Source organism: Periplaneta americana, chromosome 14, assembly GCF_040183065.1.
Source record: "Periplaneta americana isolate PAMFEO1 chromosome 14, P.americana_PAMFEO1_priV1, whole genome shotgun sequence".
Lineage (NCBI taxonomy): Eukaryota > Metazoa > Arthropoda > Insecta > Blattodea > Blattidae > Periplaneta > Periplaneta americana.
Window position 1 is genome coordinate 81,747,759 of NC_091130.1, and position 27,529 is coordinate 81,775,287.

At 33.4% G+C, this 27,529-nt stretch overlaps 1 protein-coding gene across 1 annotated transcript in view; it reads left to right on the forward strand.

Moving 5' to 3' along the window:
* Window positions 1-27,529, forward strand: part of LOC138713513 (otoferlin-like) — a 1,213,561-nt gene that overhangs the window by 308,579 nt on the left and 877,453 nt on the right. The gene's annotated exons all lie outside the window — the stretch shown is intronic.

Consider the following 27,529-nt stretch of genomic DNA (forward strand, 5'->3'; position numbering starts at 1 on the left):
TAACAAATCACCATCTCCACTATGCAGCTGTCCCGAGAAAACACCTAAGACAGCAATACATTTACTGACGGAATGCACACACTTTTCAACAGACCGGCCTTCAATACTGTCGGAGCAAAATCTGCACCAGATGATGAGGACACACATAAACACAATAAGAGTGACAAGTTTCATCAACAACATCTACTGTTCTCTTCAAGAATAGCATCCGAAATACAAGTGTAGAATGGTGTAAATATCCTGTGTATAACATTGTAAATATTCTGTGATATGCCCATGGCAAAACACAGGTTGTATACTCAAAACAAACAAATTTTAAAAAGGGGGGATGGGTACGCTTCCTCATACTGCACATAATGTGCAGTGTCGGACTACAAACTTAGAAGTACAAGTGGATAGAGCATCAGGACGTAGAGCTGAAAACCCGGGTTCAAATCCCGGTGCCAGAGAGAATTTTTCTCCGTTCCACTCATCTTTCATCATATGATGACGCAGAATATCCGCACGGAAATATCATATGTACTTCCGTATATCATAATAATATATGATATGCGAATAATCACTTAGTGATTTAAAACGACGCTTGTTCCGTCGGATCCCGGCCACTTAGTCACTCATAACGAGTGCACCTCTGCACATGTATGTGGACATGGTCCAACTGTCATACATCTACTATGACGCAGTGCATGAGGGTAGGCCACTAGAAGGAACCCAAAAGGTGGAACTTAAACTGAGAGGATTCGATCCGACATCGGGATGGGAATCCGGTGTGGCTTAGTGGATCTTTCATCATATGATGACGCAGAATATCTGCACGGAAATAATATATAATAATATAGAAGTACGACGTTGAATATAGTGGTTACTATTGATAAGCATTAATTCAGTTTCTTCGTCATTTTTGACAAACTTCGTAGAACAATGAATGATAATGTATAACAAAACAAAACCGGAACAGTAATGCAAAGAAAAAATGCCATTTTAATTACCTGATTAAAGTAGGATTAAAATTACATGTGGCGAATTTTAACTGTGAAATGAGATGCTCATCTGTAATACGAGTTCTTTTTTATTTTCAATGTTCATTTTTATAAAAAATTGTTGACATATACTCGTAATATAATGTGGAGGTAAACATGCTGTGATTTTGACTGCATAATACCTGAGATTAGCGTATTTTAATTTGTTTAGCAATTTGAAAATATTAGCACACGTGTCGTTTAAGAAATATAAAATTTCCTCCTGTAATTTGGGTCTTAGTTTCATTATTTATAAGCCAAAAGGATTTTCATGTAACTGACCTAGCAGTTGCTTACAGTTGTGTACAGTATTGCTAAATGAGTGTATGCAAGGAAAATTAAATATGTTCTTTTCTAATAAATTTTGTTTCCATACGTCTATAAGTAAACGGAAAGAATTGATGCTGTCGTACATATGAACTATATTTTTATTATGCCCCTGACGCTATCGAATTCGTTTGTTGAGGTGTTCTTAAATTTTGGCAAGGAATGACAAATCTAGCAGCAATTTTTGTTCTCCAACTAGGGAATTTTTATGTCCTATTAACAGTTAATTATTTATTAACATATTGAAGTTCTAGGCCAACGAAATATATTTCAAACATAAGCGACAATTATCAGCGCTAAAATTTATTGTTATATGCAGGGTGCAAATTAACGGTGGGGGCGGGGGGATTTCTCCCCTGTTAAAACGTTATCCCCCCTCTGATAAATTCATATTAACATCCCCGCCAGGGATAACTTCTATCCCCACTGACAAAATATAATTGTTTTAATACAAGTATATATTCTTCATAAAGTATAAAGCAAGCCAATAAAATAATATTGATGTATTATCATCACAGGCAAGCTGACAACAATCAATAACTTAGGAATCACGCATCTTATCTTAAGCCTGCTCATCGATATAATTACTATTATGATCAAGACGCAAGACAAGCAACTCAGTGCGACCAAGCGTTGAGCCGTATCGAATGAGGACAATAATAATAATTTTATGTATGGTATTCTCTGTCTATGGTTCTATCCCCCTCCCCTCATCAGAAATCTTAATTCGCACCCTGATTGGATGGAAATATATTACTGCACCTTTTCCTTCGTAAAAGTAGAAATTATTTTCCGCGTGTCAAAACTCCGACAAATCATTTTTCACGGCTAATCCACCTTACAGCTTTATACTGGTTGAGTGGAAGAGAAAGCCGAATGACCTTAACTCTGCCAGTTAAAATAGACCTATTATAATATACATGGCAAATCTGGCATTCTTCCCCCATATCCTGTAGCAGTTTTCGGAATTGGCTATGTTTTAATGACTTTGATTTTATTTGAGTTGTAGTGTCAGCAACCAATTCCATAACATTTTTCATATTTTTGTTATGGAGTGTATGAACATTACGACGAAGTGAAGAGAAGCGAATAGAAGCATTCGAAATGTGGATATGGAGGAGAATGGAACGTGTGAAATGGACAGACAGAATAAGTTATGAAGCTACGTTGGAAAGAGTGGGTGAAGAAAAAATGATGCTGAAACTGATCAGGAAAAGAAAAAAGAATTGGTTCGGTCATTGGCTGAGAAGAAACTGGCTACTGAAGGATGCACTGGGAAGAATGGTGAACGGGAGAAGAGTTCGGGATAAAAGAAGATATTAGATCACAAACAACATTAAAATATATGGATCATATGAGGAAACGAAGAGGAAGGCAGAAAATAGGAAAGATTGCAGAAAGCTGGATTTGCAGTGAAAGAACTGCCCTTTGGCAGAACACTAAATGAAGAAAATGCTCCATAGTTCCCCTTGGTGAATTATAGTGGATGAAAGTTATATCATTATCAATGTTTAATTGTGAAATTATAGGAAATGAAGTTATAAGTTTTAACAGAATTATGATTATAATTGATATATTTTTTTACAGAGATAGATATTCTGGCCGAAATTCACGTCTCCGTAGATTTTTCAAGGATATTGTATAAAGACATGATGTTACGACGCCAGGCCACCAGCGATACTAGTTACGTTGTGTGCAATGAACTCCAAGTCCGTTGAAAGAAGGAGTTTTCCAGGAGCTGGCTCGCGAGTCACAAAATGCCGACGTATGGTCTAAGTCAGGCCTGCACAAGGTTTGCGCTCTGCGAGTCGGCTCACAGCTCGTGAGCGGAATGCTGCACTCTGTGTAAGAGTGGACTGGAAGAAGGGGTGATCTCGTACAAAATGTACACATAAAAGGAAGTACTAGTACGAGTGTTCATGAAATGAATTTCCGTTGAGTGTTTACAAAACTATCTTGTACTATTATTAATTAATAAAGAAATATTTATTTTGCAAGAATAATAGGAATTCTACAGATACTTAAATATACAAGATAATTTTCTTATATTTTTATTTATCAGTAGGCCTACATCAAAACGGGGTTTTATGCTGTTGGCAGCCGAAAGGAACAGTACTGATCGTAATGAAACATCAGTTACAGATGTTCGATGTCTGCCTTTATTAAAGTTGATAATAGAAAACAGTTGCTCACATATATAAATGATGAGCCAAACATAGCAAACATTTTCACAGCCAGCCTATGTAGTCGTGGATATTATTGCTGAGGGTTAGTCTTGCAAAACTCAAGCAGGCTAGTAGTATTATTGAAACGGTCTTTAGTCCTTAGGTCACATTGAAGATCAGCAAGTTCAATCTGTAAATCGTATGACACTGTTTCACTGTTGTTGAAGAAATTTATTACAACTTTAAACTTCTTTTCAATTAAGACAAGATCTTGGAACCTAGAATTAAATTCATTTTGAATTTCAATTAATATTTGCACATAATCGTTTAACATGGCTTCATCACGAGCAGTTTTTGTCGTTGGAAAGTCAGCCATATCACCTTCCCGAAACTGACTTAGGAAAAGTGTAAGTTTACGACTGAAATTCCGTAATTTCTTCAACATATCAACATGAACTGTTCTTTTCCATGAAGAGAAATATTTAAATTGTTGAAGAATAATAAATTCTAACGTTCCCTACCTCATGTAATAATGCAACTTTCAACTCCTGAATCTTTTTACTGCAATCTTCACCAACAAAACCATCGTATCTGTATGTGTGGACTAGTAATGACGCATTATATTATGTTTTCCTCTTTCTTTCAAACTTTTGTGGCAGATAAGGCACTGAGTATTGACTCCAACTGCTGTAAAAAAAATAAGCATTTTCCCATGCAATATTGAAAGAATTTTCCTGATGATCACTTTTCCGTCTTTTAGATTGCTCCATTATGTAGCCGTAGATAGGCAAAGTGAAATAGCTACTGATAATACACACTACATCAGATAGCTGCGTGGACTATCCTCTACCTATAGCAGGCTTACGTCATTCCGACGTACCTTTCCGGCGAGTTGTTAGACGACTCTCCCGCTCAAGGAGTGGCCGCGCTCAATGAGCGCCGTTTGTGCAGGCCTAGTTTAAATCATGCAAGGTGATGATGATGATGATGATGATGATTATTGATGATGATGATGATGATGATGGTGCTGGGTCTCATTTTGTAGTAGTTTCTTATTTAAGTAAATTGTAATAACCGTATCTTGATCTAATAAAAATTGTATAAATATTTGATAGTTGAAATTTTCTTATAACGTTCAGTTGTTCGAAGAAATAATATTTGTAACTCATTGTAGTTAAATAAATTCTTGTAAATGACTCTTGACCAGTTTATTATAATGATTTTGTAGTTAATTCGCATAATAGTGGGCAGTAAAGAATGTATATTATAGCAACGTAGTTGTTAAATAAATTTATAATACAGCACCTTAGTTAAATATATATATATATATATATATATATATATATATATATATATATATATATATATATATATATATATTGCTATCTGTTAAATACATTTTATAAAAATGTTTTATTATGTGGAATTATTATAGCAATAAATTTACAACTATCTGTTAAAGCAATCTTCATAAAAGTCTGTTATGCAACATAATTATTTTATGACAGTCTATTAAAGAAATGTTATACCTTTCCAGTTTGTTTAAAATTTTTAAAGCAATCTGTTTGCTACAGAAATGTTTGTAATTATACGTTAATTAAAAGCGTTTTCACAAGAATATATCAATTATCGAATATCTATACTAATAATAAATCTGTAAGAGAAATTATTCTGGTAATTTTCGCTTTTCCAAAAATAATTGGTGTTAACATGTATAATTAATCATCCTGAAACCGAAAATCGCTTTTTTGACATTTTTGTCTGTCTGTCTGTCTGTCTGTCTGTCTGGATATTTGTTACCTTTTCACGTGATAATGGATGAACGGATTTCGATGAAAATTGGAACTAAATTAAGTTCGTTGTAACTTAGATTTTAGGCTATATAGCATTCAAAATACTGTATTTAAAAAGGGGGGTTATAAGGAGGTCTGAATTAAATAAACCGAAATATCTCGCTTATTATTGATTTTTGTGAAAAATGTTACATAACAAAAGTTTCTTTAAAAACGATTTCCGATAAGTTTTATTCCGGAAAAAATTTTGATAGGACTGATATTTAAGTATATGCAAGAATTTTAAAATAGCAATACATTTCCACCGCCGCCTCAGATTATAGTTTCGTTGTTCCCTAACTTCTATGTGCAAAATATTAAATTTTTTAGTAGGAAGAAAAACAAATTTATTCATTCTATGGTAGTAGTGCATAGGAGATCGCGAATTGTTACATTTTCGAAAGAAAGAAATATAATTAAGTTATATATAGTAGAATGTATCATTTGCTGCATCACTATTTAGGCCTAAGTTATTTAATAGAGCAAAAATCTGAAAATCGATATGTTACATAGGAGTTATTGCAGAAACGACGACGATGGCTACAATGAAATCAGAACAAATGACTCCGTCTATTTAAGGCGGCCTTGGCGTTTATCAATATTAATATACAGAGAATATTTTGTGTGTTTGTAGGCCTATAAAGTAATCTCAGAAAGTAATTAACCTTCACTATTTGAAATGTAATGCTACAAATGAGGACTGAGGTAAGATGAAAAGAAATCTGTGCGCACAGAAAACTTGATATTCTGTCAAAATATTGTATAACTTGATTATTGCAACTTTATTTGGTCCACATAGAATACTCTAATTTTATACACTCATTTTACCATAGAGATCACTGGAGCCGAGTTATTTTAAAAGGTGTCATGAAATGGCGTTCCTGCGCTCATAATTTATCCATATTCGTTTCCTGTGTTTCTTAAAATAATATTTATGTAGGGTACCTCATTTTTTTATTTCCATAAACAATGATATACAACCGAGCGAGTTGGCTCAGGCGGTAGCATTTGAGACACGCATTCGGGAGTCCCGGGTTCAAACCCTGTGTCCGACCAATCTCACTGAGGTTTTTCATGATTTCCCTTAGTCATAAAGGAAAATGCAGGATTGGAAAGAGACATGCCATTATTTATCACCGCCTCAATTACCAATACCAAAAACATTAATCAAAGTCTATAATCAGTTACATTAACACAAGCTATCTACAACACACAATAGAAACAGGAACTCAACAAGAGTAAAAACGGCCTGCTGATATATCCACACATTCTAAACCCGCGACATGACCACAGATGTCAAGGCGTGAATAATAAACTTAACAAAGAAGAAAAAAGATGCACAGTAAGGTTAACATAAAAATGATCTTCGTACACAATCAACTCTATTAATTTGGAGTGATTTATTAAAGGATGCATTTAAGACTAATTTATAAAAATGTTAAACGAATTATATTTGCACCAAATGAATGGTCTCTGGACCAAAATGATAGCATTTTAATTATTTAAGTACAATTTAAATTAAGTAGCATATTAAACGATTTATTCTTCTATCAAACATGAATGTTCCCTGGACCCAATGTTCTATTTTAATTATGTAATTACTTTATATTTATTCCTAATAAGTGCAGCGGAGCGCACGGGTACAGCTAGTTTTATAATAATTTTTCAGCTAGAGAATTTTTCGTAACAATCTCTTGGTTCAAAATATTTTCATGAAATTTACACACATAAAGCTATATTTATAACAATTTCTTGTTTAAAAGAATGCCAATAACAATTAGAAGTGAAACGATTTTATAACAGTTTACTGGTTATAGTAATTTAAGTAACTAAAAGAAGTATAATCTTGCTAATTATGGCATGAGTGACGCTCACGCGCTAACAAGTACGTTGTATAAAATTGTTGTGAAGGCTGTTATGACGTCATGGAATACTAGTGTCAGAATTTAGCCAATTGTGCACGATTTATAGCGTTAACAAGAATGTTTAATGCTAGGATTGCATAAAAATATTTTTATAACAAAAGTATTTTTCTAAAACAATCCTACACTTAAATAAAATATATGACGATGTGTTAGTTGAAATTTTATTCGTTGCATTTTCTTTTTACCGTTATTATTTTTCTTCTTCAGTAACTCTTTCCTCCCCTCTTCCTCACTGTCCACCAACTCTTTTTTTATATGTTCTGTGAAGTTTTCTGAAATGTTTAAACGTTCTAGATCTAGAGCATGGATATCTGTTGGTTCTTTTATTGTCATAGCTGCTTTGTTTCCATACATGTGAAACTGAAAACATCGGATATTCAACATGAAATATTTTTTAAATATAGAACTCCACCTGGAGCACATGCAATGTTTATTTTTAGTTGAATTATTTAATTCAAACTTACTTTCATTTCTCATTTGTAAAATATAGGATGCAACATAAAATTGTACTGAAGCATATGCAAAATGAAAATGGTATTATCTTCGTTTAACGGAGCGAGCTTCTTGAAAAATTTAGCAGGATCTGGTGTACGCTATCAGATAAAAATAATTTTTTTTTCCCGAAGTTGATGAAAACAAAAATTAGTTCTATGCAGAACATACAAAATTATCCGAGTGTGAAAATTCTGACTTCAACATTTATTTTAAATGAACGTCCAAATAATCCGTGTATGAAATATTGCTTTGAAAACTGCTACTATTCTGTCAAATTTTATTTCCTCCTTAAAATAAGGAAAGGACACAACGATGTTGAAAATAATCGCATATTGTAACAGCAGTACACTTACTATTTCTACACCAAACAAGATCAAATAACCCAATTGGATTAAATAGAAATATTGATAATATTTATTCCATTCCACCCGTATTTCACAATTGAAGACATCGTAAGATATATAATTATAATTGCATCATAATTTGGCACAGTTAGATAATTTCTGCATCCTTTATACCGAAAAATTTGCTTCGTCTATATATACATGAAATATAATACCTTAATTTTAGTTCAAACTAATGTGTTTATGGAAATAAACAAGATGTTAATTACTACAAATCGACTAAAGATATTTTCTTGGTTTCTTTTCTGTTACATAAAATGTCTTTGAAGATACTAGATTTTCATGGCTCAGCATAAGTCATCCCATCGCAGCTCAACTATAACAATAATAATAATAATAATAATAATAATAATAATAATAATAATAATAATAATATACATGATGATAATGATAATGATATTAATAATAACAATAATAATAATATAAATCATTAATAAATTCTGTAACTAATTTGGATAAGGTTCTCTGATATATAACTTGTCGATTTTTTATCATTCTGCTGCGGGAGGATCCAAGTGCCTATGCTAATGGTTATTAATGGACATGGCCTGCAACATATTTGCGAAATTACATACATTCTGCACCCCTTATATGATCAAGTAGGTCTAATATGATACAGTAAAAAGAAAAGGTCGGGCTAATTTGATACAGACTGCAAAATGTACCAAAGGCTTAGTTTGAAATTGTTTAAAACTGTGATTATAGAAGTACATTTTATGCTCCTTAAGGGGTTAGATATAGCTTACAGCAGTAAAAGTTTTGGAAATATTCAACAGTTTTTTCCTTCATTACTGTATTTTGTACAATAATGAAAATTGGTATGTGTAAAGTACTGTATTTCTGCTATATGAAGAAAATATTTTTACGATTTCAAGCACTTATTATAATTTTTTTTTTTTTTCAGAATTCAAAATGTTGGCAGTTCACTGTGCAGTGATGAAGCGTTTCCCTCATAACTCATAATCTTGTTAAATTTTTCATGCTTTCTCTCTCTATTTTATTGGTGAAACTCAAGTTTACAATATCATGCTCTTTCAACTACTTTCCTTAATAAATATTTTTTTTTTATTTTGTGTTTGAATAAAATTGACCATTTCCTAAATGAATTTATTTCTATCAGACAATCTATCAAAGGTGGAGACGTGATCTTGCATCATATTGTAGATATGATATGTATAAATACACACAAGAAATTTCGTCACAGAATGTTGGATAGTTTTTGAGTTATGTGGGAAACGCTTCATCACTGCACTGAACTCAATTTTGAAAAAAAAGTAAATAATTTCTTTTTTTAAATTGTAAAAATTTTTTTCAAATAGCAGATGGACAGTGTTTTACACATGCTGATTTTCACTATTGTGCAAGATACAGTAATGGGGGGAAAAAGTGTAGGATATTTCTAAAATTTTAGTGCTGTAAGCTGTACCTAACCCCTTAAAGAGCAATATCAAAGAAATATTAAAAGAATCATTATCAACATCACAAATTTATCTAAAAAGGTAGTTTTGTTACTTGAAAAGACTTTGATGTAATACTGGGTTAGTTTCCTTATTGCTGTCCAATGAATAAAGATAGAATAATTTTGTAATTTTAATTTTATTTAGAATATCATCATCATCTTCATTTTTCTGTAAAGAAAAGCTGTGAATGTTGAGCAGTCTAGCAGTAATTAGTGTGTTAATGAGAAGGACTGTTATGATACTCTAGAAAGGCTAATACGATATTAAGTTTACGTTGAAAGAAATTGACTACGTGAAGCAGAAAGGACACGGGCGAGGGTGTTTCGTTTCCTTTTTCCTTCCTCTTATGCCCAGGGTTTCTCTAGTGCACATGTTTTATGTTACTTGTAATGCACTTGACTTAGATATGTCCGCTTTATTTCCGTTTTCTCTTGAACGCACAGACATAGTATGTCAAGACATACATACGATATTTTCTAATGAATTCTTTCAGCTCTTACTACTTCGATGGTATGCAAATATTTTATGTCCTAGGGATACTATGTGTGGTTCGCCAAAGATTGCGTTCCAAACTGTCTTCGGACTGTTGGCTAAATAACTGTGAGAAAGAATCTCACATAGGATTAATGTTGTGACAATTTTCAGAGCGACCACTCGTGGGTTGAAAAATCATCACCATCAAACATGTTTAAACTGGCGAATCTCGAATCAAATTGAAAACTTGGTCTCCACTAAACCACCGAAATAAAGGAAACATCTTTCTTGTATACAGGAAAGTAGAGTCAATACCTGTAGAGTAACGGTTAGCGCATGGATGGGTAACTCGTGCTCACAAAGAGCTAAAAAAACTTGAAAGAGAGAAAGACAGACGGAACCAGCCGCAGCAGTTACAAGTTGTATCACAGTTTAGTATATACAGTTGCGAAGCTCAATACTTACTAAATATGCAAACATAGACAGTTGAAATATGCATCCATAGTTAGTTGCTAGCCACCAGGATCGCTACTATTGCCTCATCACAGACTCTTTCCCTAGCAGACGATAAAATGTATTGTACTTTTGATATCGTGTTCTTTTGAAAAATTAACACCTTCCTCTATTGAAATACGAAATACATAAGGTTTATATATTTTTTTCATAAAGTATATATTGTATTTTATAAACTCACCTTCCTGGATCTTTCGGAATGAGAATAACTCGACCTTTTTTTCCTACAATTTATAGTGCAACAAACGTCTTCTTGTCCCATATTATTACTCAAATGATTGTATTTTAGCCATTTACAGTTATTACAACCGATTACGAACATTTCATAGTTTATACAACTTTTCACAACGATGCGAAATACGGCACAGTCAATGCCTTTTCGATCTAGACCAGGTCGTAATATATGTTCGGGTTTTCTATGTCAGTGTATGGAGCTCAGTGAATTATTATATTATAACATTATTGCGTATCATAGCTAAGTTTTATTTAGTGTAATGTGTCCATAAGTTCCCTTTATTTCTTGTTGCATAATATGTTACAGAAATAATTACAAAACTGTGTTATATTAATGTGAAGAGAATTTTACATGTTAACATAATCTTTTCGCATCAACATTTTAAGTTTAGAATGGAAGCTATTTTGAGGTTTAATAAAAAAAAGAATTTATATTGTGATTTTAATATAGCACATCTACCTTCCTTGATAAAGACAGAAAATTTACCATACCACTCTTATGAAAAGAGTGTACTTACGACTGTTACTTCGTCTCTTAGGTAGTAGATAAATACAATAATTCAATACTCAACTGTAGTATAAAAATACAGACAAATTGAATGTGCGGAGTATCATACATGACATTATGCTTAATTATAATGTATAATTGCGAATTTAGGAATATAAGATATAGTAACCATAACCTATAAAACTTCCATATGAATGGCAGGGCATTGGAGACCACTAAAATTAGACAGAAAGGGGCAACTGGGACAGTAAACATAACCTATAATTTCAACATATCTAAATATTCGTGCGGTGCAGCTGAAAATTATTGAATCTTGCATAAATGAATGTACAATAATTTCGCAATATTTAATCGAAATAAAGGCATGTACACCTTAACTCGCAAGGAAATATGTCTGAAGTGTCTCCTAATCATTGTTTTAAATTTTATTAATGGAATTACACTACGTTTTAGAGAAATATATGTTACTTTTTATGCATTCCAATTAATTTATATGGTTGAAACGCCGCCCTTCGTGATCGGGATAAGCGAGTCACATGGTCTGCCTTACGGCCTGTATTAGATCACGATGGCAGTGAGCCAGTGACACAGTCTATTGTTCCTAGTACACACAGCGCTCCAAGCGGCTAGCAACTATCGCGAGAAATGCAAAAAATCACCCCAAGCTTCGCGATTGTATATACTAGACTGTGGTTGTCTGTAGTTTCGCTGCAAAAGCAGTTCACTGTCGCGGTGCGCTCTGGCGGCTCATGCAGGTGGTCGTGATGTCTACTCCATGACTTGAATTTCAGAATGATGCATGGTACAATAATTATAGTAATTTTAGACACAATGTACCTAAACACAAATACCAAAATTATATTATTTCCTAGCTTTGTAAATTAGTTTAATACTGGAAACACAAACTGAATAGAACCTTTGCATGATACAACAAATATAGCTGCAACACTTATTTATTAATACAGTATTTGTTAATATTTCTTATTATTTGTCTTATTTGAAACATAGAATGTGAGAATTTACAAGTCTTTATATTAAAGAGTATTCCTCTGTTCTCAGGAAGGTAATAGTCTTTATTCGCAAACGATCAGAAATTCAAGAAAGTATTTTTTACTTGTCACGACAGATTAAATAAATTTATTTCTAAGCTCTTTCTGTACATTGAGAGTTTTTGCACTTCTTTCTTGTATTAAATTCTGACTCAAGCACATACAGTATATATGGAAGCAAAGAGTATATTTGGAAATTCTGACTTAGGCAGCATTACGAACAGTTCGATTCCTGATTTAGCTGGAATGTGAGTGGCGTGCTATTTTGTAGATTTATCAATTCAAGATACAAACTTTCAGGATCGTCTATCTGCTATAAGCCAGAAAAATCTTGATTCCTTGTTAATTATCACAGTTTCTCCAAACTTACTAGTGTATTCTGCTGTAGATCTTGAAATGGGGTCTTAAATCTGATAAGATTTTCTTATCATTTTTCAAGGTAGTTTATGGTCAAGGAAAGTGAAGTTTCTATGTTATACATCATACTGCCACATTTCAAATTTGTCCATAAATGCTCTTAGCTAGTCGATCATATGTCGTGCAATTCTGTAATTTGCACGCACAATGTGCTAAATATATTTGATATCAGTCTTACCTTATTGATGTCCCATTTCTACCTTTAGCTATTGTAAAGCAGATCTAGACAGTATTTCTTTACTAAAATCTTCACTGTGTTTATTTGTAACATAAAATGTCATGCGTAATAAAGTGTAATAGAACAAAATACAAGTTTTTGCCTCCGTTCTTAATAAAAGAAATCGCTTTCGATTCATCACTAAAGGGAAATGATCTGGGGATTATATTGTTTTTTCACATAAAACGAGCCGACACTTACTGCAGACGTGAGCAACTTGTCTTGCAAGAACCGCATATAGACACTACAGCTGTAACAGGGTCTGTTTTACCTGCACTGAGGTTGTGTTGACACTTTGAGAGCACGACTACCCACCCATGGGTTAGCGCGTCTCACTCCGAAACCAGGTGACACGGGTCCGAATTCAGGTCGGGGCAAATTACCTGGTTGTGGTTTTTTCCGAGGTATTCCCTCAACCCAATATGAGCAAATACTGAATAACTATCGGTGCTGGACCCCGCACTCATTTCACCGGGATTATCACCTTCATTTCATTGAAACGCTAAATAACCTGAGGTGTAGATACAAATACAATAACTCACAAAAAAAGGAAATTGTTTAAGTAAGCAGATTAAAGATTAAAGCGAAATGTTTCCAGCCTGCAAAGAAATAGAAGACCTGCCAGGTATTTTCAGCTTAATGCTTAAACTGAAAAAAAGGAGAATAACATCATGGGCCCTAATTATAATAAATTTCGAAAAAGAACACATAACATACCATCTCCATCTATACCTACACATTGTTTTCTCTAAACATGTTTGTGTTATCTGTTATCGTAGTTATTACCTTCATCCTCATTTTCTCTGGGTTTATAGCAGAGACCAATGAGTTTCCATTTGCTCGCTTGTGTTCGTAGTTATCCAAAGCAATGCACCTCGCGCTGTGTTCACAGGCACGGTAATTATCCTCCATCATAGCCCACAGACTTTACAGCTCAGTAGTCAAGAGCTAGCAGCATCTCTCTCCTCTTCTGTGGTGTCATGTAGCCTATACTCAACAACACCGCAGAATAGCTTTACAAAGCACGGTGAAGACGCCTGTAAACTCAATTTCCAAACTTTGTTATCGAAACATTCCCATTTAGCCTCCATAACCAATTACATCCCTCCATTTCGTCTACCTGGTAACACACCATCACTTCTCAAATCGTCTCGCTTCCGTATTTTTCCCAACATGTATTGGTTTACTAGTCGTTCACATACAATCACAGCGTTAATAATAAATAAGATATACATTCTTGCAACTGAGTTGTATAGCAACGTATTGGGGCAGGGTTTAATTGGAGCACTGCCTGCTGCAGGCAGTGAATTTGAGTTTAATGGCCATGTTTACCATTCTTGATCAAAATTTTATGAACAGTAATCTCATTAGAGGTTTAGATTTATCTAGAGAATATCAAAACTCGAGTGGGATTTAATTGACTATTACACGATTAGAAGAAAGTATATGAAGATTAGAAGTAACGAAGTACTCCAATACAATAAAATATTAATTGACTTACAAAAATACAACTGTCTTCAAATGTAGTATTGTACCATCTCAACATTACAAATATTACGCTAGACGGCAGTAGTGTGTTATGATTAGCTGTTTTCTTCTTATAAGTTTTGCCAACTATGGAATCTTCATTGAATTCTGTGGACGGTTACTAGTCAAGAAGGCTTTCTTGATTCAGTTTCATTTTTATTAAAATAGTTGCATTCCACTTCAATTATCCGGATCCCAGTAATCAATGTCACTTGACAGATGATTTTCAATAAATTTTAGTATTAAACAATTTCTGATACGTGACTACCCATAATATCATATAGCAGAAGCTATAACATAACCTAAATAATATAAACAAGTGCTAGAAAAGTTTTAATTATGGATGATGAAATAAAGATGAAAAGTTTTAATTATGGGTGATGAAATAAAAAATAAACATGGATAATTTTAAAAGGAACAATTATTGAAAGTACAATTTTCAAATTTATATGTGGTTGGTGGTTCAGTTGATGTTATATTGGACGTGTGCGTAAAAGAAATGGAACTCGTTGATGCACATGGTTTATTCAACTTATTCAGAATTTCCGAATGGTGCTCTTCATTTATTTGTAAATAGGATTTCAGGGAAGAAGCATAGCTATGACCAGTGATCTTTATTAATTCTTGTTCTTGAATGCCAATGGGAGTTATATTTGAAACTGCTGTGTATCGGCTGGAGTAGTTTGTAATTTTCTGTTTTTTGACGTCCAGACCAGTGCAATTTGAAATGTTAGCAACAAAGAATAAATGCTAGGGTAGTGATAAAAACAAACAAATGCTAGGGAAGCGATAAAATTAAACAAATGCTAGGGACGCGATAAAATTGTGCGACAAGCAGCCATGATTGGTTGAAAGACGTCCTTTCGTACCGTTTTATTGGTCAAAAGTAGTATGACGTAGTAAAAGTGTAATAGTCACGGTAAAGTTCTCATTTCAGCCTGTTCGACCTCAGGATCCAGTGCATCAATCACGATCAAAGTGAAACGTGATGAGTACCGAGGTAAAATTTAACCGCTAGTGATGGAGTGGATTTTATTAGGATCAATTTTCAAGAAAATGAAGGCACGTTTCAATGTTATTCATATAATAGAAGACGAAATTATTTAAAGAAAGACCAACGTCAAATTGGTGTTATTGTAGAAAAAGGCGATTCTTTTGAAGAACATGGGGATAGGAAATTCAAGGAAAACTTTCGCCTGTCCAAAGAAACCGGTTGGTTTCTAGTGAATGAGTTTAATGAAAGATTGGAATTTCCTACTAAACAAAATAATCCTGTCTCATCTATGAATAAAATTTTAACAACTTAAGCTTATATGCTAGAGGGGAATTTAACTTTGTCATTGGTGATATTTATAATATTCTTCATACCATGGCATTGAGAATTGTTAAAACGATGTGTCAATTGCTATTGTGTGTTTCTGCACATGCTGTATTTCGTTTCCTTGAAGGGCAGATAAAACTATGATATTTGTAAAGAATTAAGTCTATCAAAATAATAGTGTATATATATATATATATACATATATATATATATATATATATATATACTGTATATATATTTTTTCATGTTATAACATTTCTCTAATTCAATAGGCGATCTCTTAGTGACACCTAAAATTTACAAAAATATTACTTACTTACTTACTTACTGGCTTTTAAGGAACCCGGAGGTTCATTGCCGCCCTCACATAAGCCCGCCATTGGTCCCAATCCTGAGCATGATTAATCCATTCTCTATGATCATCCCACCTCCCTCAAATCCATTTTAATATTATCCTCCCATCTACGTCTCGGCCTTCCCAAAGGTATTTTTTCCCTCCGGCCTCCCAACTAACACTCTACATGCATTTCTGGATTCGCCCATACGTGCTACATGCCCTGCCCATCTCAAACGTTGCAATACTATTTAAATCACAAACTTATGAGTCAACAGTAAACATTTTAATATATTACAGATATTATTATTACGATTATTATTATTGTTATTATTATTATTATTATTATTATTATTATTATTATTATTATTATTATTACCGTCGCGAGGGGAGACTTTGTGCCATTCGCGCATTTCATAAGAAAAACGTGAGCAAGATTAATCCAGTCCCTACCATCATATCCCACCTCCCTCAAACATATTTTAATATTATCCTTCCATCTATATCTCGGTCTCCCCAAAGGCCTTATTCCCTCCGGCATCCCAACTAACACTTTCTGGATTCGCCCATACTTGCTATCATTCTATCAAACACAGATGTTCCTTGGACCAAATGTCCTATTTTAATTATGTTATTACTTTATATTTATTTCTAACAAGTGCAGCGAAGCGCACGTGTATGGCTAGTAAGTAAATAAATAAATAAATAAATAAACGGACAAACTAATGACTAAATGAATGAATAAAAGAATGAAAGAATAAAAAAGAAAATAAGTAATAATAATAATGATAATAATAATAATAATAATAATAATAATAATAATAATAATAATAATAGTTTTATTTTCCCTGGCAGAATTAAGGCCATCTGGCCTTCTCTTACACTCAGCCAGGATTAAAGCACATACAGAAAAATACATATCAGTATACAAGTAATTACTTAAAAAATTAATAATAATAATAATAATAAATAAATAAATAAAATGAAATAAAAAATAAGTAGTAAATAAATAAACGCACGAAAGAATGAATAAACGCATAAAAGAACGGACTAACGAATGAACGAATAAAAAAAATAAATAAGTAGTAAATAAGTAAATAAACACACGAACGTGTGATTAAATGAACAAATAAAAGAACCAATGAACGAATGAAGGATTAAAAAATTAAATAAGTGGTAAATAAGTAAATAAATAAACGCATGAACGAATGGCTAAATGAACGAATAAAAGAACGAACGAAGGAATAAATAAAAATTAAATTAGTGGTAAATAAGTAAATAAATAAACGCACGAACGAATGACTAAATGAACGAATAAAAGAACGAACAAATGAACGAATAAATAAAAAAATACACAAGTACGTAGTAAATACGTAAATAAGTAAATAAACGCACGAGCGAATGAATAAATGAACGAACAAAACGAATGAATGAACAAATCACACGAACAAAGGAATGAAAGATTACATAAATAAAATATATAAATATAAATTAATAATTAAATAAATAAAAAGTTCACAGCTTTGGAGTAACGGTTAGCATGCCTGACCTTGAAACAAGCGAGCCCGGATTAAAATCCTGGTTGCGACAATTTATTTGGTTGAGATGTTTTGGGGGATTTTCCCTCAACCCATTATGAGCAAATGCTGGGTAACTTTCGGCGTTGTACCCTGGACTCAGTTCGCCGGCTTTATTACTTTCATATCATGCAGACGCTAGATAACCACAACAGTTGATGAAGTTTCGTAAAATAACTCGCAATAAACGCACGGCATTGCTAAATAACAGACTACAAATTTGGAGCATTAATATGAAAGGAGCCACCTGTAGCAGAATGTGACATCACATGCCGTAGGCGATGTTCAAACCAGTAACTCTGTTGCCTTGCAATGTTAAAGCTACAGTTGTTATTTGACGTGAATGTAATTATAGTTTTAAACTCAACAAAGTAGGATCGAGAGAAAATGTTGACATGGACATTTCAGTTGACGCAAATTTACCTTACACAGTGCTTGATTTTTTTAATGAGAAAGTACGTGCTGCTTCATATTGTCCTCTTCATTTTAGGTGTAGGCCTATAAAGATAAAATCATGAGTGCAGTTACTGTAACTAACCCCTCCCGCAAGTAGACAAATGACTGCAAGAGGACACAAAAACAGCAGCGCATCGTGTAATGGTTCAGATCTATGGCCAATGAAACAGTGAACCTCTACAACTACGGAAATGAGAAATTGTTGTCATAGGAAAAAACGATGTCCTCATGTAATAATAGCATATAATTCACTGGGCGTATTTGTTGCAGTTAACTCGCTCTTTTATGGATTCGAAATATTGGAGTGAACTAGTTCCACATGTGCAGTGCGTTAATTGGAATTACTTCATTTAGCGTCCCTGTTCAGTGACAATGACAAGGTGGACGGAAGAAAATCTGGGAGTTTGCGTGCCATTTACAGTGTTCAAACTGAAGGGAGAAAGCCTGGAAATATCCCTCCCCTTCTGGATTCTTTTCCAACGTCTGCATTCTTGTGTTTATTCCCAGCCGGAGGAAGAAAATTCCGCTTTTTGGATATTCATAAATGTTTTGATGTTATTGGTACACACGGACCTGAAGAGCGACATTTTTCCTGTTACTGCATTTCCGAAAACTTACTTTTGTATGTTCTGTCCTACGGTCAAAACATTTTATCCTTTAGAATGAATTTGCTGTAATGAGTTTATTCATAATGTCATTTGTAAATATCACCTGAATTTAACCATTAAAAATAGTGTTCCTTTAATATAACAATAGTATATTATAGTGTACTGCGGTACTAGGTTGGTAAATGCTCTATAATAGACGCGAGAAAAAGTTTGAAAAAGAAACGAGGCATTTGATGTACCGAGTTTTTTAATCTCCGAGTCTCTGTTATGCTCTTAACACCCGTGTATTGCATATTATTTTTTCCACAATCATAATTCATATCTTTATTTTTATCTATTATGTATTTTAGTTATGTATTAATTTTGAACTGAACATTTGTCATTTTGTTAATGGCACTGTGTAATTCTCTAGGTGCACGTGTTTTTATATTCTTTTATTTGTTGGATACGGCTGTCTTTTATGTGTATAAATGAAAAGTCATTGCAATATACGAAATTTAAGTGTCTGAACATTTTTCTATAAATGAAAAGAATACAGACCTTATTCCATGACATTTAATAATATTCTTTAAACTTCACGTTCAATTTTAATGCTAATAAATAAAGTTACAGCTTGTTGTGTCAGAGTTCTTGTTCCTTTATAATTTACAAGTGAATGTATGTCAAGTTTGTAGAGAATTTACTTAAAACACTTGTGTATCTTGTGTTGTATCTTCAAGTTATATCGCATGCAACAATGATGGTAAGTATCAAAAAAGAGCATGATTGTGCAAAATACACTTTAGACCAGGGGTCGTCAGCACAGAGCACGCTGGGGCTAGTCTCTCTTCCCCGCGGAAAACGCAGTGCACTAGGGTGCACTCCGTAGCTGCTAGCGGGTATGCTCTTTATCTCTCTCTGTTGCACGACAGTGCACACGGGACAGCACCGCGTACCCATTGCACATTTCAGCGAGTGCTGACGACCACTGCTTTAGACTATCATTTTTTAACTATGTCAGAAATACTCCTGCTATACGTTTGTTGCTATTGTTGTTTTCATAAGATGATTTTGTAATTGATTTATGAATTACTGTATCTATGAAGTCATGACGTCAGCTAGGATAGAAACGGTTATCATGGTGCCAAAAGTTCAAAGTCGCAAGTCACGTGTACCAGTAATTATAATAATAATAATAATAATAATAATAATAATAATCAATTGTCTAAATACATGTATGATGATGATGATGATGATGATGATGATGGGACACGATCTGCTATTAAGCAACATTTTAGAAAATATTATAGAATCTATTTTGTATAATAATAATGTTAATTATGTATGACATATTGCTATGCAACAGTATTGTCCAATTTAGACATAATATTACTCTAATTTTATTATTAATTAGTACAATCTGCTCTATACAACAATTGACAAATTTTATATATAGTCTGGTGTTGTATACATTAAGAAATTATATTAGTGTAATAATGTGGCTAGTCAGCAATGTATGCAATGGAGGGGGAAAGAAACTAGCTACTCTAATCCATTATCTCCTGGCCTAGTTGCCTCATAAGTGGTGACTTGTTGGTATCACTTGTGAGGATCACACCTGTCTTCGGACAGTTGACTGAACGACGACAACGTACAGTCTGATGATGTAATAAAAATTGTGAATAATGTGGTGTGGTGCAGCAAGTAATAAATCATTCAAAATCTGATGTTGTACAGTACAACAATTGAAAAGTTGTGTACAATCTGTTGCGATACAACAATTAAACATTTGTACACAATCTGTTGCTATATACGAGTAACATTTAAATAACAGTCTCAACTGCCGCTATACTAAAATTAAGCAGTTTTATATAATTAGCTTTTACCATAATTAGCGAGTTGTATATGAGTTCCTATGCAGCAATTAATATATTACCGTTCAATTTATTAATAAACTTCATAGAAGGATAGCAGTATAAATACTAAATAAATTCTTAGGGAAGATGTAGGGATGAGAACGTAAGAAAGCTCGATTTTCTTTTTCAGTTTTATTCTTTATTTTGAACTTAGCCTTCCATCTTCAGTCACCATTGGAAAATCTTGTTGAGACGATATTCTTATTCCATTCGTTACAGCTGTATTTTCTAGCTTTTCTTTTTTTCTATTTTCTTCACTATTAATGCTGTCACATTCAATTCCCTTCCACATAATTTCTGGGCTTCTTTCGTCGTGCCAAATTGCAAAATTGTTCTCAAGAAGTCGAATTACGCGGTCGTTTTTATTTCCTTTTGTTTATCCCTGTAAAATCTCACATCTATGTATAGAAAGATATTCTGTGCAGTGCTATATGTTCTTACTTTTTTGCCTTATGTTTTTCTTTCATGCATGGATTTTAGTACTTCCTTGGCATTGCAAATTTCGTTCGCATATCTCTTCCGAGTTACATCAGCAGGCGGCTGGAAGATGAGAAGTGCAGCCTGAGTGACGTTTGCATGTGGTGACTTGGACAGAACAATAATCCTGCGCTGCATGGATCGATAAGCCACATCTCACGTCCTTCTTTTATTGCTTTGTTGTCTCTCTGTTGATAAATGGAGTTCAGATGATCTACGAACCCTCGACTATCCATTTAGATTACGTACAGTTTTATCATCCATACTCTCTGGGAAGATACAGGTTTTTCTTTTGAAAGTGCATTTTAGCCGAATTAAACAATAGCAATAGTAATAGTAATGATAATAATAATGATAATAATAATAATAATAATAATAATAATAATAATAATAATAATAATAATAATACTCTGACTCTCTGATCTATTAATTCTTTTTTATTATGTCCTTACCAAATGTGTGTCCTGTATTTGAATGAATGAATGAATGAATGAATGAATGAATGAATGAATGAATGAATGAATGAATAGATACCCGGTGTTAATGTTGGTAAAGTACGAAAATGAACAAATTTAATTTACACAAAAAACAAATACAAAACACAACACAAATAACAGAACAAAACACAAATACAAAACACGACACAAAGAGCACAACAAAATACAAATACAAAACACAACACAAAGAAAGCAACGAAATATAAATACAAAACACAACTCAAAGAAAGCAACGAAATATAAATACAAAACAGAACACAAAGTGCACAACAAAATACAAGTACAAAACAGAACACAAAATAACACGCTAATAAAAAAACAAAAACAAATACAATTGCAAAATAATAATAGAGTTACAGGGGAATAACACAAATACAAAACAGCAACAAAAATACATTATTACAATACAAATAAAATATTGCAACATGAACACGACTCATAACACAAATAAAAATTAATTAATTAATTACCCTTAGCACTAAGTAAGAAAGTATTCAACGCTTATTCGAAACTTTTAACTTTTACAAACCTCAACCAGTTTTAGCACCTACGAAACACTCCGAACACTTACACAGCACTTATTTCAAAAGATTTTCGCAGCACTGAAGACTTCCAGGGTACACGAAAGAAGCAAGGAGATGGTAAAACGACATAAAGTCTCTAACACAATAATTAAATATTTATAACTCACACTTACAAAACATTTAGTTGATGAGAATAAATAATTTATCATTACTATTTTTCTTATTATAACACCTTTCTAAGTTAGTTTTTGGTATTGTAATTGTTAGAAGTGAGCCCTCAAAAGCCGCTGTAGGTAGTTGGTTCCGTCTTTTCTACTTCTTCTTTATCTGTCTATATTTGTTTACTTTTCTTTGTTTACTTTTATCTATCCAATTTCCTTCTTCGTCTGTATTTTCCCTCTGTATCGAGTATAAAAACAAAACATTTTTGCGATGCCAAGAAATTAAATTCCGAACTTAAGGAAAAATAGGTTTCCAGCACCTCTCACACAGATTTGTCTCTACCTTACAGTCTGTGTATCTGTGTGTATGTCTATTTATTGTGTATATCACTTTGTCTGTCCACCTTTGTCTGCCCGTCTGTTCTCTTGTCTTTTCTGTTAGTGTGTACGCCCACCCATCTTCGTTTCTTTCTTCTCTTCATCTCCTTAATTATCCGTCCGTTCGTGTATAGCGTTTCTTCTAAACTACAGATCGGGTTTTGTTCATATTCATTATCTGCTCTATTCGATTTGTCTGCGAATGATACAAGTGAAATATGTTAATAAAAATAAATGGATCTTAATGTGAAATAAATGAACACAAAATGACGGAAAATTCAAAATAATAATTATATATTAAACATTTTCATTACAACAAAGGACGATGTTATATTCAAAATATTAATATGTAATTCAAAACTTATTTTGCTTTGAAGGATTTCTACCGTTTTTTACTATTTTTATTTAGAAAATTTTAAAAATTATTTACTTTGACATGTATTTCTCATTACATAACACTTCCCGCTTCAAAGAAATAAAGATGATGCTTTAAGGCAGTAGTGACAGAGTTGTAAGCTCCAATACCGGTTGTGGAGCTAGATCGGAGCTTGAACTTGCTTATGTCTGTGGAAACACCGGAGCACGCAACCAGTCTAGTGGAGCGCTCCGCTCCGTTTAGTCCCTGTCTGACATCGCTGCTTTAAGGGGTTAGGTACAGCTTACAGCAGTAAAATTTGGGATATATTCAACATTTCCTCCTCCATTACTGTATTTTGTACAACAATGGAACTTAGTATGTGTAAAACACTGTCCTCCTGCTATATTAAAGAAAAATTTACAATTAAAAATAAATTTACATTTTTTTTTAATTCACTGTGCAGTGATGAAGCGTTTCCCACATAACTCAAAAACTATCCAACATTTTGTGATGAAATTTGTTTGTGTATTTATTCATGTCATATCTACAATACGATGCAAGATCACTTCTCTAACTTTGATAGATTGTATGATAAGAAATAAATTCATTTAAAAGTGATCAAATATCATTTTCTTTTAACACAAAATTAAAAAAATAGATATTATTTATTAAGGAATGTAGATATTGTAAACATGAGTTTCAGCAATAAAATAAAAGAGAGAGAACACGAAAAAGTTAACAAGTTTATGAGTTAGTGGGGAAACCCTTCGTCACTGCACAGTGAACTACCACCATTATGAATTGTGAAAAAAAGTTATACATTATTTATTTATTATTATATATGATTTATATAATTTTTTAAATCGTACAAATATTTTATTTTTTTTTCATATAGCAAAAGGACAGTGTTTTACACATACCAATTTTCATTACTGTACAAGATACAGTACTGGAGGAAAGAAATGTTGAATATATCCAAAAATTTTACTGTTGTAAGCTGTACTTAACCTCTTAAGATATAGAATTACGAGTATTCGAATTTAAAACCAGGGAAAAAGTAACAGACTATTCATCGGATGTCTATAATTTCGTGACACGGTAATATTGTTCGTGATTTTTATTGTGAACGTGGTTAATATTGTAAGGATGTTTGCAATTTTAAATAAAATTCTATATTTATTTTCATTTCTCTCTTTTTACTCCTCTCATTTAAACTTAACAAGGTGAAATCTCCTTGTTAACAACTTCGTAATCATTTCTTCAATCCACAAGGCCTAGTCTCGAGACAATAAAGCAATTGAGAGTCGAAACGATTCACACAGTATTATGACGCCACTGAGTTGTTTGAAATTGTAATGAAAGAAACTGCCACCCTAAGCCATTATCTCATGGCTTAGTTGCCTCATGAGTGATGCCTTATTCGTATCCCCAACCTATCTTCGGACACAACAATATGTAATTACAGAGTACTGGATAAATTTCGAAGTTAATATTATGGTTAAGAACTTTATACAGTAATTAGATTATACTACTAAATTACAGGTAACCAATCCTGTCTTTATACTCCCCTCATTTATTAATGACCCCATTGTTTACGAATAATAATAAATTCATTATAATGTCATATTCCCTTCCCCTTTGTGTTTCATCACGGCTCTGAATTCGAAACTTCTTCGTTTTAATCACATAATTGGAGTCATCCGGGGCCTTCTGTAATTTTTTATTAATTAATTAATTTATTTATTAGGTTATTTTACGGCGCTGTATCAACATCTAAGGTTATTTGAAGGGTTCAGATCTATAGTGGGCCAAGCGCCATTTATTAAAAACGGAGAAAACTAGAATTCAAATTAAGTGATTACTATAATTTAACGAAACATACAGCAAGTAAGATAAAGTATGCACATTAAAATTAAATGATATGTCAATCTTCATTAAACTATGGTATTTACTTAACTTTAACCTTTGGTTTACTCCGTTTTAATAAATGGCACTTGGCCCGCTATGGCTCTGAACCCTTCATTTAGCATCTGCATGAAATGAAGGTGATAATGCCGATGAAATGAGTCTGGGGTCCAGCACCAAAAGTTACCCAGCATTTGCTCGTATTGTGTTGAAGGAAAACCTCGGAAAAAACCTCAAGCAGGTAACTTGCCCTGACTGGGATTCGAACCCGGGCCACCTAGTTTTGCGCTAACCGTTACTCCACAGGTATGGACCCTACGTGATTAATGACATCAGTGTAATAACAGAAAGTGTTACCGGATTTCTCGAATGTCAGCCACATAATCGTTTCACGTTAAAATGAAAAATGTTAACACAATAAAGGCATATTTTTCCTTATTTTGCCACGTAATTCGCCTCATATAACTCTCCCTGCTTCAGAGAAATAAACATAATATTTTAGATGTAGAAATGATCGAGTATTCGAATTTCAAACAAGAGCAAAAACTTCGAAGTTCAGGAATATAAATAATCATCCAGATATCCAAAGTTCGATTACTAGATTTCGATCAAACTAGTGATTTCCAAAACGGGAGATCGTGACCTCTTGGGAGATCGTGTAAAGAGCTGAAGGGGGTCGCGACATAAGTTACAAAATAAAACAAGAAACGCAATATGATTACCGTGCCGGTGAGTTGCGGCCAGGCTGGAAAAACATGAGTTTCGGTCCGGACATTAGAAACTTAAATTATGAATTGCGGCTCACCCACTTCAGCCTATTAGAATTACCCCAGATCACATATAGATTGTTCTTTCCTATGTTAAAATCGGTTGCACTTTGAAGAGAACAACCGCCAGGATCGCCACCCGTCCGCCGTAAACTAATACGAGATGGCAGTACAGTCGCTAATGCAATTCAAATGGGAGTTATGACGTGACTCCTTATGTAACAACTAGATGGCAGCATAGTAAACCTGACAAAAGTTGTTACCGTCAAAGCCTATAACGCAGAGCAATCTGGGTATATATGATCAAGGGCATTATCCAGGAAACACCACGTGGAGATTGGCTGAGTAGTCCCCAAAATATTTGTGCTATATTGCTGCATAATATTATGCAAGATAGTCAGTTTTATTGATTATATTGGTGAAACTTCGTTATGTTGGTAAAAACTTGAAGCTCAAATTTTTCACACAGTCGAATCGTTTAATTTCTTTTTGCTCAAGCTTCCTCATTTTTATTCTCTAATAAATTACTCTTTTTCAATTATTTTTTCCTCCTTTTTAAACCCTTACTCCTGCATTTGACGTACGTCCCAGTTTGAATGTCAAGTATTACGTCAACACGGTTGTAGATGTTGGGATGGCCACTGTAAAACGAATTTGACGTTGCCTCAGGAAAAATGTAGTTTTCAAAGACGCAGTCGGTGAACTGCACAATTCCTGAATCTTCTGATGGTTGATCCGCCATTAAATCGTCAGTAAAGCAGCCAATGACGTCTTCGGGATTTAAAAAGGGCAGTCCAAAAACTTTTTTCAAAAAATAACTCTTGGGAGTGTTGGGATGAGCCTTGTAGACTTTAGTGAGGCCTAAAGTTGCAATCATCCTCCATCAAGCTTGTCCTAAGTGGAATCGGTAACCTCTTATTACTGCATCAGGCCAGAGTACTTCTACCGAAATGTGGATTGCTGATTCAAAATGTGTAAAAACTTCGGAATTAGATCACGTAGCACAGAGAGATATGCAGTGATGGACTACATACTGGATGCAGAAGTATATTAGGAAGCAAAAAATATATCAATGATAATTTATAAACCATGTATGACAAAGAGTTGGTTGAAGTATATGGAATAGCTTTTCAATGTCCCATTCACATAAATCTTCTGTACTTCACACAACACTTTCAAATTTTTTTGCGTGGAAAACCCAATTATAGAGGTGACTGCATCATTCTAAACCACTCATTGTTTAGCAATATTAGTTTTAATGTTCGCTGAATTCAGTGCAGCATGTGTTTCCTTAGCGCTTCTTGGTAACTTTGGGTATACAGAAGAGTGAGCATGATGAATATTATGTCCAATGAGTGTCGAAACAGTGTTGTTCAGTGTTTTATCTCCTTGTTTCAATTCTATACCTATCAGTTTAGACGGCTTTGTAGAAATGTCTTCTACAGCTTTTCTTTTCAGAGAAATACACATTTTCTTTGTCTATGAAGGGACTTTCTCATCGCATTTCTCATGATAGTGATCGGTGTTGCTATCAATTATACTATTCGTAGTAGATAGTTTTAAAAAACAGTTGCATGACTTGTTACAGCACGGCCATCGTTGCACACCATCCTACAGCGTTTTATGAAAACGAAATTTGTAGTCTTCATAGAAAATGAGAGGCCTCGATTTTTCAGTCGTGATAAACTTCAATGACGTAAACACC